A 17905-nucleotide genomic window follows, 5' to 3' on the forward strand; every position below is an offset into this window, starting at 1 on the left:
TACTTTGTAAAAATGATGAGTATAACTTGATTGTCTTTGGAGGTACCAATGGTAAGATTTTGGTGACTAAATTCATTCCAAACTTTCTCATCATGAAATCACAGACTCCTGATTAACAGTGAGTTACACTTTCAAGTACTTTTACACAATTATATTTTTAAACACTTAGAAATACAAATAGTTTCTCTATGTTCCATGTTGCAATAGAATCAGAATAAAGAATTTGATAATACCACATATAAAACTTCTAAAATGTCACATGAGTGTTATAAGAGTACATTATGTTGTGAGCCTCTTGCAGCCCATATATCATCATCAGAAAAATTATACTCAGAGTATAATATTTAAGAGTAGAAAAGCCTAGTGAGTCCACAGTTCCTTTGGTTAATATGTCTCAGTGAAGAATGGGGAGTTTCACATAAAGTTAAGACAAAGCATTTTCCTCTTGCCCTTTAATTCTCCCTTTCATACATACACACACTACTCAGAGCTAAGGAAAGATTGATCCTACAGTCAATGCATCTATAAGGGGCATTATTATTGCTCACCAATATCCTATAAGAGATCATAATTCTCAGCCCCTTTGCACTCACATGGGGCTAAAGGCCAATGGATATGAACAAGAGTGATGTGTGTCACTTCTGGTCTGATTCAATTGGTAAAATGCCTATATATTTTTCAATCTTACTCTTTCCTCTGCTGCAGTAGTTCTGATGAGAAAGCTGGGTCCCCTGTGAGTAACTTTATGGAGAGTATTCCTATTCATCTGTTTAAACATACAGTATGACTAAAAAATAAATCTTCATGGTTTCAATCTATAGCCCTACCCATAATATAAAAACCAAAATCAAACTTCTCACCTTGCCTTCCATACTTGCTTCTCCTGCCAACTATTCATTACATTTAAAAATAGTACAACCAGCCAGGCATGGTGGCTCACACCTGTAATCCTAGCAACTTGGGAGAATAAAACTTCTAAAATGTCACATGAGTGTTATAAGGAGGATCACAAATTCCAGGCTAGCCTCAACAACTTGGTGAGATCCTGTTTCAAGATAAACAATAATCAAAAGGCTGGGAATGTAGTTCAGTGATAAAGTGCCCCTAGGATCAAAACCCAGTTCAAACAAACATACAAACAAAAATAGCACAACCATTCTTCCTCTATACTTCAACCTTGAAATCTAGGAAATATCTCCAGTTGCTCTAATTTCTTGTTCCATGCATTCAAATCAAAACAACTTTAGCCCTCTTTACTGAACGCCAGGACCAATGAAATACCCTGTCAATCATTCTCTTACCTCCAGTTTTTTCTACAATATTTTACACAAATAGTGGGAAAAGTATCCAAATACACATTTCTCACTGTGTCAGTTTTCAACACAAAAGTTTCCAGAGGCTTATTCTTACCTATTGCAATTTGTGAGACTGTTTAGCTTGACATTAAAATCCCTCCAAAAATTAACTCAAGTCCTCTTTTCCAGCTTTATCTCACATCATTTTACTTCATATATTTATGAGAGTATTACATTGTTACTATTTAAAAATGCTATATATAATGTCATCCTATTGCTGTATTCTTGGTGTATTTGATGCACCATTCTTCAACATTGCTAGGTACCTAAAGCAGAGACTAGAACTTAATTATTTCTCCATTCTACAATTTTCCTGTAGTACAATCAAGAAATTTAATCTATGTACACATTCTGGAGGTTACTTGAGAAGTTTGCGTCTTCAGTCCTAGATATTGTACTGGCATACAGCTTAGTTATCTTCTGAAAATGACTAGACATTTATCACCAGCATGTTTTAGTTGACAGTGGATTAAGCAATTGTTCCATCTAAATACACTGCATTATGGAAGAAGCTAGCACCTAACATTTTATGGCAGATATTGTTTTCCATATAACCAAACATAATAGCTGAACTACAGAATCTATATATCTATATATTCTATATATACATAAAATGTATCATTATCTCAGAGCATATTAATTATGTTTTTTACATTGATTTGAATTACTAAACCCTTTATGGAATAAATCTCATCTCCCAATGAAATAAACATAGCATTACAAACTAAATATTTAAATTCCATAAATAATTATTGAAATAAAAACCTTACATTTCTATAATAAAGTATAATTAAATAAATTTCACAAAAAATGGGCTTTCTGGTGGAGTGGGGCAGGAGAAAATGGTCATGTTTCTCAATTTATTTGAGGGAAAAAAATGTCCTTTCTTTTGAAGAATGATAATATAACTTAATAGACTTCCCTTTATTCTTATTATTGATTTATAATATACATTGAATTTATAAGTTTCACACGTAAAACTTAAATCTTTGCTTATTGCTTAAACTGTGAAACTGTTTAATTTTGTATCACTTTGGTGAAACTATACCTAGTTTACAAAAGTCATTCTTTTTCATGCAGTTCTTTGACTTGTGTTATTTGGAAATATGCATACTGATTGAAATGTCTTTGCTTTGAAACATTTATTAACAGAGTAATGAAATATTAAAAAGTATAGTGATTCATAGTTCTGTGGCATTCTAACAGGAAAAACAAAAACACAAAAAAACTAGAAATTTATCCATGATGCTCAGACATGACTTTGACAAACTGAATACTCCTGTCAATCATGAGAGAAATGGTTCCATAAACTTGTTAAAACCCAAATTTTAAGATGAAATTTTTACACAGATACAGCTAAATAACTTTTCAGTGGAGCTGGGATGTGGCTCAAGCGGTAATGCGCTCACCTGGCATGCGTGGGGCTCTGGGTTCTATCTTCAGCACCACATAAAAGTTAAAAAAAAATAAAATGTTGTGTCCACTGAAAAACTGAAAAATAAATATTAAAAAATTCTCTCTCTTCTCTCTCTCTCTCTCTAAAAAGAAAAAAGAAAAAAATAACTGTGCTGTGACAGTTACTCATATAGCAACTCATATTTTTCCTCTGTGAACTGAGAGAGATTTTCTGCATACTGATTGCTGTGCTCCACTATCCAAACACTTTCCATTAAAGTTCTGTAACAAGACCAAGTAATAACAAGAATACAAATATGCATTTTACAATTTACAAGTTAGATCACGAGATCTTTGTGATGGGCAGGACCGGATATCATTCTTCAGTTGAATAATGAAAAAAACATCTAAAAGTATAAGTTTAATAGTGAAAAGTCACAATACAGTTTTGGGGCAACACCAATATTTGGACATTTGACAAATGCTTCTGCTTATCTGATAATTATTTAATGAGGGTCTTTCATTATACATATGGAGGAAGCCTTTATAATGCAAGCCCCTTGGGCATCTACTAATAACAAGAAATACACTTATCTGGGTAGAAATCAAGTTACTATGAACCTCCTGTTTTCCCAGATGTGGCATGAAAAAAATAATAAATTACTGAGAGTTACTATGAAGCTTAAATGAGATCATCTCTGTGATGAAAATAGCTGGGATTCTGGCTGCAAATCTTCCCTGAAATAAATTCTGGTTCCTTCCCCTTTTCCTTGTGCAGGGTAAAGTTCCCTTTGTGTGCCTTACAAGGACCATCTTGCCACAGTAGAATGGCTTTGGGCCACACCTTTCTCGGAGGGGACCCATCCACTGCAGAGTTTATGAAGGTGATAAGGGAGAACAAAGTATTTTTTAATGAGAGAGACTCTATTCTATTCCTGAATGTCCCAACACAGCTCATACTTGGTACAATTGGTACCCATCACTCTCCTACTTACAGCTATATTTATGCTATGCTTATGTATATTTTCCAGAAGCTGTTCTAAATTCATCCACATGTACTCCTTAACTTAATCCTCATAAGTCTATGAAATAAGTATTATCCCTATTTGTAGAGATAATAAAGAATCTGAGGCAGAAGACAAAGTGATATGTACAAAGTCAAATGGCTAGCATGCAGTAGAGTCAACGTATTAACCCAAATATGCATTATTCCATGTTTGCTGAGCCAGATAGTATTTAAGTGCTTGAGATGCATCAGTATACCAGATAGACAAAATCCCTCATTCTCATGGAAGCTATGTTCTAGCATTGGGTAAAGGTGGGTACCAGAGATATACTCTTAGTCTCTGTGTTTAACCATTTCCTCCAACCTAAGATATAATAAGGTGTGTGTGTGTGTGTGTGTGTGTGTAAAACTCTTGTCTTCTTCCTTCTTAGCTGAATAAACTAAATCACAAATATTTTAGCAAAACAAGAAATCATAACAATTAGAAGAAAATAGTTGCTATCTTCTAAGTACCATTTATATGAACTTTATATATATGTATATAAATATATATAATTGTTAGTGCTTACAATACCCTATCATACAATGAGCTGGACCATTCAGCTCATTTTTAGTCCTCAGTTTCTACCAGTAAATGTTACACAGTAAATAAGGATAGATCCAGGATTGAAACCCAGGTTTACCAGACGCTGGAGTCCAGACCATTTCTCTACATCATGTTCAAACAAAAGCATTTTTCTTCTACTTCCACAGTTCATTGTGGTTTATCCTATGTGGGGCCATGCCAAATCAGTTTGTCTTGGAACTGGACAAATAGGTCAGACAAAAGAATAATGGAACTAAAATATTTATTCAAAATGTGAAAAACTGTTTTAAATTGAGAATAACAACCATTTGGGGGAAGGAAGGGTACTGGCTTTGAATGTGCAAATCTCTTGCCTCAGCCTCCCAAGCCACCGGGATTATAGGCATGCACCACAGAGTCTGACAAAGAATAACAATCTTTACTTTACCCAGTATGAAAACAGTTTTACTTTGCTTTATTTTTTTTTTTTTTAAGTTTCAACTGGAGAAAGTTGGAGGAAGAAAAAATCTAACACACTTATTAAAATTTCCAGCACTGAAAGACTGCTGGTAATGCACTTTTTCCCTTTCAAAACCAAGTGGGATTTTTACATTCAGTTTGCTATTGAGACTTTGTTTTCTATTGATTCCTCTGTTCTATTATACAACTAGGAAAACTTCAATGGAAACTGCTGAGTGGATCAGCCCACATCTTATACACAATCCCTCAAGGTCCTCCCATAGGTCTTCAATCTACATTTCCATCTGTCTCACTATTGATTCCCTTGTTTGTTAAACTATCAATTTCATACTCACATTTAATTACCTTCATGCCCTGGCTCATACAATTCGCTCATTTGAAAGATACTTTCCCAGGGGCTGGGTTTGTGGTTCAGTGATAGAGTGCTCACCTGGCATGTGTAAGGTTGGATACTCAGCACCACATAAAAATAAATACATAAAATAAAGGTATTGTGTCCATCTACAACTTAAAAATAAATAAAAATAAAAAATACAAATAGGGCTGAGTTCAATACCCAGTACCCCCCAAAAAAAGAAAAGAAAAGAAAGATCTTTTCCCAGTGTAGTTTTACTCTGGTCAGAATAGCAATTATCAAGAATACAAGTAACAATAAATGTTGGCAAGGATGTTGGGGGAAAGATATACTCATACATTGCTGTTGGGAATGCAAATTGATTCAACCACTCTGGAAAACAGTATGGATATTCCTCAGAAAATTTGGAATGGAATCACATTTTTACACAGTTATCCCACTCCTTTGTGGGACACCCAATGTACTTAAAATACTACAGCGATGCAACCACATCAATGTTTATAGCAGGTCAATTAATAATAGCTAAGGTATGTAACCAACCTAGGCACCCCTCAACAGATAAATTGATGAAGAAAATGTGGTACATATACATAATGGAATATTACTCAGCCATAAAGAAGAATGAAATGCTGGCATTTGCAGGTAAATGGATGAAACTGGAGACTATTATGCTAAATGAAATAAACCAAACAAACAAAAAAAAAAACAAAGGTTGAATGTTCTCTTTGATATGTAGATGCTAACACACAACATTGGGATGGGGGAAGAATAGAAGTTCATTGGATTAGACAAAGAGGAATGAAGGGAAGGGAGAGGAGATGGGAATAGGAAAGACAGTAGAACAAATCAGACATAACTTTCCTATGTTCATACATGAATATACCACCAGTGAAACTCCACATCACATACGACCACAAGAACGGAATCCTAATTAGAACAAGTTATACTCTATGTATGTATAATATGTCAAAATATATTCTACTGAAATGTGTATTTAAAAAGAACAAATTTAAAAATTTTTTAAAAAGAAAAATCCTTTCCCCATCTCTGGGATCTATACCCCGTTTCCTCTCAAATGCTACATTCTCTGTGGAATGCATTCTGATCTGTTCAGCTCTCCTCTGAATTTATATGGACTTTTATCTGCATAACTGTTCTAATATCGTTTTTCTTCAAGCATTCACTCAGTCACTGATCAAATATCTATTTATCTTATTTTTTATATAATGTTAGTTTATCAGTTGCATTTTGAAGACTACCTCAGAGAAATTCATAGTTTCACCTTCTATTTTGGTTTTGTATGCCCAGATGTTATTTCCTCATCTGACCTGTAAACTACCCCAAATCAAGAATGTATGTGTTGTCTCTGTAATTCCCACAGCACTTAAGTTCATTATTTGCATATAATATGTTTTCAGTACATATTGGTTGAATAAATGTATTCCATGAATATTGAACAAATAAATGAATAAGTGGACTTTAGTATAACTTAGTAATTTAATATAGTGCAATGAGGTTGATAGAGTATGGCACCTTGTGCTTTTTGTTACACAGGGATGGTAGAGTTTTATTAAAGAATAGAAATAAAATATGCAAAATGCCTGCCATACTTTTGGTGTTCGACCAGTGATAGAAATCTTAGCCATGATAACTACAACTTCATGAACAAAGGAATGGTGTGGTATTACTATGGGTCCTTTGTTATTAAATAGGAAGATTTACAAAGGGAGGAGGATAAAGGTAGGTAACATAAGTGCATACAAAATGTGAGGAAGTATTCAAAAATAAACAAATACAGAAATAGAATAATGACAGTAATCTACCCACATCCTAAATAGGATTTGTTCCCTGCCCCAATAACCAAATGATGCAAAGTCACTTGGACTGCACAATGGCATATAGAATTACAAAATTTTGACAGAACCATACAAGATACAGCCTCTAAAAATCCACCCTCTTCCCTGTGAAAACATTATTTTTTGTTCTTTGGAACAAAGGTTGTGATCAGTAAGAGGCACACAAATCCTTAAAAGGAAATAGCAGACAAAACAGAAACAGCACATCTAGTTGAGTTTACCTGGCTTGTAAGTAGATTAAGAGAGTAGGAGGAAATTCTAAAATTCTAAAAGGATAGAATTTAAGTTGCCAGAAATCTTACCACACATATAACAAACAAAATATTAATCAACACTTTTAGAGTCGAAATCATGAACAGGCTTTACGAAAAGGAAAACTAAATCCATCAGAATTGTGAACACTTAGATTCAGAAACACTATTTATTCATCTTTATGGGCATAATTCCCTGATTATCCTATAAATACATGGATATGGGATTTCTGGAACTGACATACTGATTAATTAGTAGGAGATTGCCTGAAGAGTAAAAGCCTGGTCAGGACAGCTATAACCGTGACAAAATTGTGCTCTTATTTGTGATAATTAACTTCATTCTATTAAAAATGTGCCACTGGTTTTATAAATATAAATAATGTGATCAAGCAACAGGTCTTGAGCAGAAATCCTGTCCAGAATCGACTCCCACAACACTCCAGCATTTGAAATTCATTCTGGTGCATCATAAGGGCTTTTTAGTTTCAAGAGTCTCTAGCCAAAAGACAAATCTCTCTTGAGGGAGAAATTTTTATCAACTAATATTGAAGTCAGTTAACATCTAGCTGAGAGCAAAGCTCTAAGGGAATGGGATAGGCACCTGGTAAAAGAAAAATGGTGGAAGAAAAGTAGAGGTGAGCTGTAAGGAAAAGCAAAGGGAAGGAGGAGAAGATAAATGCATAAAAGAGTCTTTTACCTTTCAAGCCCTCTGGTCAGATTTTGGGCCCCACACATTTGCAATCAGTTTTTCAGATGACTAAGTATGATTGGGACTTAAAGGCCCTTTCCTATTCTGGTCATGAAGATCCTAAAATGTTAACCTGGGGATTGGGGAAGAGAAAGCTGAGGGTACAATACAGGGAAAGAAGCAAGACAATAGAAGCAAATTTGTTTCTCTGAAGCTTCCCCAGGCTTCCTCAGACTGATTCTGGGGAAATGCTTAGGAACCCTCTTTTTTTTTCCAGAACCCCTCCTCAAGAAATGCCACTGCAAAGTGAAAAAGGTTAGGAAACAGAAGCACACCCTTCGAGTCCTGGAAATCCAACCTAAGTTTTTAGAGCTTCATCTGATTTTGACTTTATAATGTGTATTTGTCTATACACAGATTGACTATCTAAATGTATTCAACTTGCATGATATTAAAGTAAAATCAGGATTTCCTGTCAAGATGTTGAAGAATAAACACTCAACAGGACACTGAAAAGTACTGTAAGTAAGGCCAGTGATACAGTGAGAAAAAACAGTGCTTTGGGAATCAGGTGGAACGTTTTAGGATCCTGACTATTGGCAAAACTTGGTATATATTTCTTAACTTCTCTTAGTTTCAATTCCCAAATTTACATATGGAAAAATATGTGACTTACAGAGATATAATGATAAGAAACAATGCAGGAAAAAGCACTAAGTATGTAAAAAAAAAACTGGCAATAAAACACTTTGTAAATTTTAGCTCTGATTATGATGAACTGAAATTCTAGGGTATTGTGGCATTGACCAAAACAATAAAATGATTAAAAAAAGAAAGAAAGAAAGAAAGTATGCACTCAACAACTTTTTCATTTGGCCCCACCTTGATTCTCATACTTCTCAGTAACAAATAAGAAAAAAGTAAACCCATGGGTCAAGGAGTGTGGGAGATTCCAATAGCTACAACTGGTGAAATGCTGCAGGACTAGGATTCTTCTTCTAGAGTACATTGAAATATGGACAAGACCCTCTTGTGCCTTCTCATTGTAAGCACCATAATACAACAATCCAATAAATGCTTAAAAATGGCTGTTCTAAGACATAATGTGCTGAGGCTCTTTAATATCTCACACATCTCTAGTACATGTTGCCCTTTCAGCAGATTTGAGTTTAGGAGCTGAATTGCTTCAAATGGATAATGTACTGCTCTACCACCAAAAATGAGTTTGGTCACTGTGACCAGTGATCTGAGATAAATGGTTTTTCTATCTGTAATACAGGAAGGTATCAGGAAGTAATGTTTACTGATCTAAAAAATAGTCATAATCATTATGGTTACATTTCACCATATGTTTTTATTTGAAATATCACCTCAGAAAAGTTTGGTATGATTATGACCTAAATAGTTTTTTTCTTTCTAGCCCTTTCTAGAAATACATCTTAAAACTTAAGGTAGCCTCTATAAACAACCACAAATGTCACCATAATTTTATGCAAGTAAGACTTATTAACAAGCTAGCATCCAAATTGGCTTAGAGATTAGCAAGTGATCAGTGTCCCACCAGGAGCACAGAAACTCAGAGACCAGTCTGACCTCTGAGCTCTTCCTGTTGTATATCAACAATTGATTCTTCACATAAATATAACAAAAGATATTATAACAAAATCAAAGATATGTTTATGAAAATATGTATTTCTGAAATTGTAGTTCACAGTGAAGTTAATATTATCTATCCATAACAATTAGCTTCATTTAGCATGAGTTTTAAATACCAAGATTTATAGTAAAAAGAATAGAAGCATATAAATCAGAAATGACATAAGTGCCACTAGAAATTATACACACACACACATACAGATGGAGATAAAAGAAAGAAAATGGATGGAACAAGAAGGAATCTGTTTTCTTCTTTAAAATCCCGATTTTATTTATGTTTCTTTGTTCAATTTTAAGTTCATTTAAATTTTTTTTAATTTTCAAAAAATTTTTATTTGTTCTTTTTAGTTATGCATGACAGTAAAATGTATTTTGACTATCATACATATATGGAACATAATTTCCCATTTTTGTGGTTGTACATGATATGGAGTTACACTAGTCATGTATTCATATATGAACATAGAAAAGTTATGTCCAATTCATTCTACTGTATTTCCTATTCCTATCCCCGCTTCCCTTCATTCCCTTTTGTCTAATCCAGTGAACTATTCTCCCAAATCCCACCCCCTTTTAGAGTTAGCATCCACATATCAGAGAAACCATTTGGCCCTTGGTTTTTTTGTTTGTTTGTTTGTTTGTTTTTCCAATTGTCTTATTTCACTTAGCATGATAGTCTCCAGTTCCATCCATTTATAGGCAAATGCCATAATTTCATTCTTCTGTATGGCTGAGTAATATTCCATTGCGTATATGTACCATACTTTTCTTATCCATTCATCTGTTGAAGGGCACCTAAGTTGGTTGCATAGCTTAGCTATTGTAAATTGACCTGTTATAAACATTGATGTGGTCACATCACTATAGTATGCCGATTTTAGGTCCTTTGGGTATATACAGAGGAGTGGGAAAACTAGGTAAAATGGTGGTTCCATTCCACGTTTTCTGAGGAATCTCCACACTGCTTTCCAGAATGATTGCACCAATTTTCAGTCCCACCAGCAATGTATGGGTGTACCTTTTTCCCCACATCCTCACCATTTATTGTTACTTATATTCTTGATAAATGCCATTCTGACTAGAGTAAGATGAAATCTTGGTGTACTTTTAATTTGCATTTCTCTAATTGCTGGGGGTGTTGAATATTTTTTCATATATTTGTTGATCAATCTTATTTCTTCTGTGAAGGACCTGTTCAGTTCCTTTGTCCCAAATGAGGTCTTTCTATGGGTTTTTCATAGCATTTCTTCATACGCTATTTTTTCCATTTTAAAACACAAGTAAAACTTATCCGGTTGCAAATTGGATGCAACAGGATTATCATATTATATTCTTTAAAAAGTGGGTGAAATCACAGGCTGTTACTATAAAAAAAATTGTATAATGTGCAAGATGAAAAATATTGGTGAACTATGTGTAATATCAATGAATATTGGTGCACATATTACCAAACAATGTGTAATTAGAGTTTTATAAAAAAAATTTTTTTTGAGAATTTTTAACTTTTATTTTTTAGTTTTCGGCAGACATAACATCTTTATTTGTATGTGGTGCTGAGGATCCAGCCCGGGCCGTGTGCAAGCCAGGCAAGCGCACTACCACTTGAGCCAAATCCCCAGCCCTTTATAGAAATTTTTAATCATGTAAAGAAATGTACAATATCAAGGGGCATGAAAAATTGACACAACATATGCCCAAATAACCTAAATATCCCTAATGCTTTAGGGATTGCTAAAAGAATTATCTAGGTAGATCTCCTTAGGTTCCTAGAACTGACCCAAACAAGAGGTATCTAAATCTCTTGTCAAATCTCCAAATTATTAAATATTCAGGTGACAAGTAATTTTAAAAATTAGATAAATGATGTCAAGTGCTCCTCAGAGAATCTGGAATATTATAAGTTTTAATAATTGGCAGCTCCTTCTGCGAGGCAAAGTAACTGAAAATTTTGTCAACTTGAGCTCTGTCTTGTCTTTGCTCTTTCTCTAAGTAGCTATAATAAGAAGTCCCAAAGACATTTTCCACTTTCTATCCTAATTTCAAATGTAGGACATATAATCCCATGTATTACCTGTATTACAATAAATAAATGACTTTTGAAAGATTTTGAGTATCATTATTATAAACAATAAGTTCTACTTTAAAAATATAGAGTAGCCCAAATTTGACTCAAATGTTTTGCCTGTCCTTACCCATGGCTCTGAAACCAAGTCTATTCCCATGCTTCATTAAAAAGCCTTTAGGTGGAACTGCAAAATATTTACTTATAAGCTAGAAAACCAGAAATGGGATGCTGAAGTGAAGGGAGAATTGCAGGAAGGAAAAAACATAATCTCTAAAAGAGATGTGTTATTTAAAAATACTTTAAAGTTGAAATAATCCACTTTTGTGCTCCAAGCAGTATTTACGTTAGAAATGGATTGCAAATGCAACCACCTTGAACAAATGGGATTTATGTGGTGATATTAGAAAATAGCCTTATTCTTCTCCCCACACTGCATATCAAATTCATTTTATAGGGCCAGTTCTTTTTCTAAAATGAAATAGAATCTCAGACATGCCACACTACTTTATGTTGACTTTCAAGAGAAAACAGCCCTGTGGTCACTTTCAGTACTCCAAAATTAGGCTCAATTCTGGATTAATGTATCTAGTTTACTTTGCACTTTATTGAAATTAAAGCTCCTTCTCTCTCCCTACAGTAGCTCCAAAGACTGCACTTGGCAACGAGGGTCAAGGTTGTTTCTTTATTCTCCATCCGATTTTTCTCATTTTTCGTCATGAGTTCCTCCCCCACACGGGAACAAAGCTGTTCTATCTCCTCCAGAGTTGCAACTTATGGGGGAGGGTTTAATGAAGCAGGAAATGTCATCATTGCCTAACTCAGCCAGGGAAGATTATTTAAATCAATCTCCTCTCTCTCTCTCTCTCTCTCTCTCTCTCTCTCTCTCTCTCTCTCTGTGTGTGTGTGTGTGTGTGTATGTGTGTGTCTTTCTCTTGTGGCTACTTGGGTGGATTCTTTGGAGATCTCACCCCTCATTCATCATCTGTCACCTGAAGAATCATGGATAATGCATCTCCTGACTGGTCCTATACAATTTCTCCCTGCAACTTTAGCTATGCAACATATACCTTTACACTCTTTTTACTAAGGTCTCATCACTGCTCCATATGACCCACTGAGATCTAAGAAAATATTAAATTATTGCTGGTTAACCCAGCGTTCACTGAATATAGCTCCTTCTTAAAATATAGTCCTCCTTGGTTCACCTGACAGATGGAGTCAGCTAGTTTTGTTTATATTTCTTAAGCATGAATCAGACATTAGTCCCCTGTGTCCCTCAATCTGTGGAGGACAAATATAAAGCACTCAAAACAAACTACTTAAAGTCATGCTCATTAAGCTCAAGGTCAGGAGAAAATCCCCTACCTCTCCCTCATGGAGATGGAGTGGGACTCACAACACATCTCTCTCCAAAGATATTTCCCTTTTATTTCCAGAGGATCTCTCTACCAGTACAACTTATTAGACATGCTAACAATGAACACTTTCATAAAACTTGTTTTTACCCATCTTTTTTGCAAGTTCATGGTCTAGAACAGTGTTCTCCAAACCAAGGTAAGGAAATATTTTGGATGCATAAAATTTCCCAATGAGTACATGGGCATGAATAAGATAATCTATTTTCTATTCTTTGTCACCCACATAGACTCTTGTAAAAATAATCTACCTGAAAATATATCTGCAGTTTAGGCATCATGCTAGTCTTTCTTTCCAACCATCTCTTGTATAATTTCCTTTTCTAACATTATATAAGAAAGGCTTACCTTTCACCTATCCTAAATGTCACTATTGTACATTTCATTCTCCCCTATTATCAAAGAATTTATTCTTTAGGAGAAGAATCTCAGGAGATCAGGCTTTCCATAATTTTCCTATGCACTAGTAGCCAAATGCATACACGTGAAGAACAGAAAAATTCCAAAAGACAGTCTTAAAAAACAAGTTTCCTTTATTTAGAATAAATTGCTCCTATTCAGAGGATGATAGACTCATAAATTCTATTAAATGCATAATTAGAAACACAACCATTTTTAACCACAAGAAATTTCTATTGAATCTACATATAACATTTTCAAAAAGCTATTTTTCTGTCCACCTGTCAAGATCTTTTAAACCTTTTAGAGATCAGCCAAATTAAAAAATTAAAATTTAGCAAAAGATAATACATCTTTGTTCAGTTTATAGAAACAAGTCCTGTAACAGAAGATGTCCAGTTCAATGCTGTGTTTTATAGCTAGTGTCATCTAAGTGTAACCTCAAAAATGAGGTGTCAATAAGTAAAAGAGAAATAGGTATGATGTAATTCTTTTATAAGTCTATATAAAATTGATAGGGATTTTTTAGAAATTCACAAAGTGAATGATTCTAGTGACTAACAAATTCTGTAAGAATTTTGATGACTTTCAATGAACTTGAATGGAAAGCAAGTTGTAATCAACAGTAATTTTTGATTATTGTTGATTTTTCATTTGATTTTGATTATTATTTGATTTTTGACATACAACTAGGAAGAGTTCAAATAACCAAATAACATTACTATAATAAAACTCCTTCCCTCTACTGCCTCTTCATGGTAACAGTATTTCTTAGTGCTTACATCTTTAAAATAAAAGTAACTGGGGCTGGGGTTGTGGCTCAGTGGTAGAGCACTCACCTAGCACCTGTGAGGCCCTGGGTTTGATCCTCAGCACTACATAAAAAAAATAAAATAAAATAAAGGTATTTTGTCCAACTATAACTATAACCAATTTATAACTATAAATTAAAAAGTTGAATTTAAAATAATAGTAACTGATAATGAAACTCATATCTATGAAGCAATAAATAGAACACAGCCATAGCTCAATAGTTGCTCTGTGATCATAGAAAAAGACAAATCTAGGGTTTCTATACGTGGGAGCCTCTCTCCAGATCAGTTGCTAGTCCATTTCAAGGGAGAAGCAGAGACTTCTGCATAAAACAATGCTTCAAAACTCAGTGAAGCAATCCTCAGGAGCTTGTGAAGCACTTCTGAGTGAGTCTACAGGAATTTTCCTTCCCTTTTTGATTAGTTTGTCTTAGTGGCTCAGTAAAAACACAAATAATTGTGACCTTCCTTCAGGGAGACAATCTACAACTACAGCAAGCTGTCCCTGAACACCTGAACACGGTGCTTTGGATACCTCTATAAGTTCAATTCTGAACAAAGGATAAAAAGTGCTTAGAACACTGTTCCTGGGGAACATTAAATTGTCCCAGCAAGAGGCATGTATAACACAATATTTTTTTCTTAAGATATTTAGATATTTCTAATATCTGAAAGTGAGATATACATTCAAGCTCCTGATATTTACTGGCTGAGATTATTGGTTCACATCAAATAACAATTCCTCTACTAATATTCTAGAAATTACTCCCATCTTGGGAGGAAGATGATGGTGGTAACATAGCAGGGAATTTACTAAGCACCATAAATGTCCTGTGAAATAAATAATCCAGTCCCATTAAAAACAGGAGCAAATAAAGGTTTGCCTGCCAATATAATTATTATGTAACACTGTTTTGGTATTTTCAGCTAATTTTAGGACAAGAAAATAAAAGAAATATGCATTATAAATTAAAAAACAAAATTTCTCTAAATGCAGATGATTACTCATATTTCAAAACACAAAACTATTTGTATATTATAGTTCAGAAAAGGATTTAACACAATGACATGACACAAAATAAATATACAAAACTAAAGGTAGTATCATAAGGAAATTAAAATAAAATCCCATTCACAATAATCAAACTATAAAACATCTTGGAAAACTGAAAAAAAAGTACAATGATTATATAAAAAAGAATACAAAATTTTATATTGATGAACACTCTGAAAAAATTTTACATTTCCATGCTTAGGATACCAAAAAAATACTAAAATCTTTATCTTTCTTAAATAAATATAAATAATGAGTATAATTTTAATCATAATTGGCTTTAATGTGGTGTTTCCTTTAAAATTAAATATCATTTTAAATTTTATATTAAAGAATGAATATGTAAATTTTTTTAAAACAATATGTAAAATTTTTACAAACATACTAAATTACCTAAAAAACTGAAAAAGATGTTAGGTACTACATACATAAAAGATATTAAAATTTCTGTGACACTAATCTAAATAAAACAAACAGCATGTTATGAGCACAAACAGACAAACAAGTTGTTGACACAAAACTAAGTCCATAACTGGGATCACTATAAATGAAAATATAATATATGATAAATAATAATAGTTCAGTAGGAAAAGTACAGCTTATTCAATAAATGATTTTAATATCATAACTTGATCTCCATCTAGCAACGGAAAAAAATAGTGATATTCCTTCCTGGCACCATATTCAAAAACAGAAAGGGTAAGGGATTGAAGACTTTAATTTAAAGAATCTAAAAATATTTTTTAAAAATTAGAAAAATGGCACAATGAGTCTTTCAAAAGACTAAAACAGAAAAAAGAAAGTACAACCAATAAACTTGGTTTAGAGTCTACTGTATAGTAATATATGATACATAAAGGCAAAAAAACATAAATAGAATTTTACAAAGTCATGGAAAAAATGCTTTCAATATATACGTAAGACAATGTTTATAATTCTAATGTGAAAAGGCCTTAAAAATTGAAAAGCAAAAAAAAAACAACAAATATGACTAACATGTATGAACTGGGCTTCGTAAAGGGGAAAAATGCAAATGAATGAAAATATTTTTATAAAAGATGTTAAATCTTATTAGTTGCCAAGCAAATGTAATTTTGAATTATCAAAATAACAGTGGAATCATGAATTGCAGCAGATAATGCTTCTGTGATTCTCCTTTTAGAAATATATTCTGCAGAAATGGGTGTTTTTCTCTAAGGACAAATTGACCAGGGATGATTTAGGTATACATATTGATCTAAAGAGATTTCCATAGGACAGAATTAAGTGAATGTAGCAACAAAACATGTAAATAATGATGATCCTATGACTGTGAATAAAAGTAGAGAAGAACATATGTGTACAACTACATATATTTGTTTCATATGTGTTTTGAAGGAGTATAGAAAAAAATATTAAAAGATATGCACCACATTTTTATGCCTTCATATTATTGGTTTTTTAAAAAAATAACTACGTTCTCATTTTTTAATTTTGAATGAAAACTCCAATGAAGCGTGTATAAATATACAGAATAGATATTTAATGCATTAGGATTTCAAAGGTGAATGACAGGTGTGTGAAGAAAGTGCACTTGATCAGAGTTTGAAAGATAAATGAAGAAGTAAGGAACAAACAAAGGGGGTCTTTTAAAGCCAGTGACAAAGAAGGAAGACAACAATGTTATCCAGAATCATTTAGGCTCACTTCTAATACTCCAAACCAATTGTAACTACATATTTAAAAACTAAAAGTATCTATCTTTATATTTCTGTACTAACATTATTATTGTTATTATTGAATGAAGTAAATTCTGGATTAAATAGAGTTGCCATTGCTATCAGGAAAATATAGACAATATAATCAGAAAACCCAAAGAATCTTCAATTTTTAGCTATATATTAATCTACCTTACTTTTTCTAAGCAAAAGTGACAGGATTGCAACCCACAACAACCCAAGTAAATGAACAACTTTTACCTTAACATGCACCAGTACCTTCACTCACTGTTGCTTCTATTTTGTAAGGTCAGCAAATTCTTAAAAAATTACAGTGTAATCAGTACAAATAAAGCACTGCAAATATGTAAGCTGGAGCTTCTTGGTCTTGAGAGAAGCAGAAGCAGAGTTGTAAATAAAGGGATCTTTGTTTACATAAGTTTTAATCCTTTGGTAAAGTTTCTTTGGCTCCAAGAGTTGCGTAAAGCAGGTTATAATCTTGGAAACGGGTCCCAAGATCAGTCACTTGGAGCCAGAGGCTCCTCCTTACTGTTTCCTTTTTTTTGTTTTGTTTTGTTTTGTTTTTAAGTTAACTCTTATGTGGATTTTGTTCCAACTATTACTTGTTGAAAGCCTACTTAACTTTGCTGACTTCATTTTTTTAAATTTTGTGATTAAGAAGACTTTAACAACTCTCTTGAATTAAAAAAAATGACTCTTTTAGCAAATTAAGATATGTGTATATTGAGAGAGATTGTTCAGTGTAGCTGAATAACCAGGAATGATAATATCAAAACAGGAATAAATATGGAAGCACAGAGTTGATATAGGCAGAACTCTTCATTTCCACAGG

At 33.3% G+C, this 17905-nt stretch overlaps 1 protein-coding gene across 1 annotated transcript in view; it reads right to left on the bottom strand.

Annotated features, from left to right (window-relative positions):
- Slco1a2 (solute carrier organic anion transporter family member 1A2) overlaps positions 1-17536 on the bottom strand; it is a 113926-nt gene extending 96390 nt beyond the window's left edge. Inside the window, exon 1 of the mRNA XM_046436001.2 lies at positions 17314-17536. The gene's annotated coding sequence lies outside the window, so the exon portion shown is untranslated. The remainder of the gene's footprint in view (positions 1-17313) is intronic.
- Positions 17537-17905: the final 369 nt, after the last annotated feature.

The sequence above is a fragment of the Marmota monax genome, unplaced genomic scaffold, assembly GCF_021218885.2.
Source record: "Marmota monax isolate L192 unplaced genomic scaffold, Marmota_monax_Labrador192_F-V1.1 WCK01_AAM20220418_F8-fsc00012, whole genome shotgun sequence".
NCBI lineage: Eukaryota > Metazoa > Chordata > Mammalia > Rodentia > Sciuridae > Marmota > Marmota monax.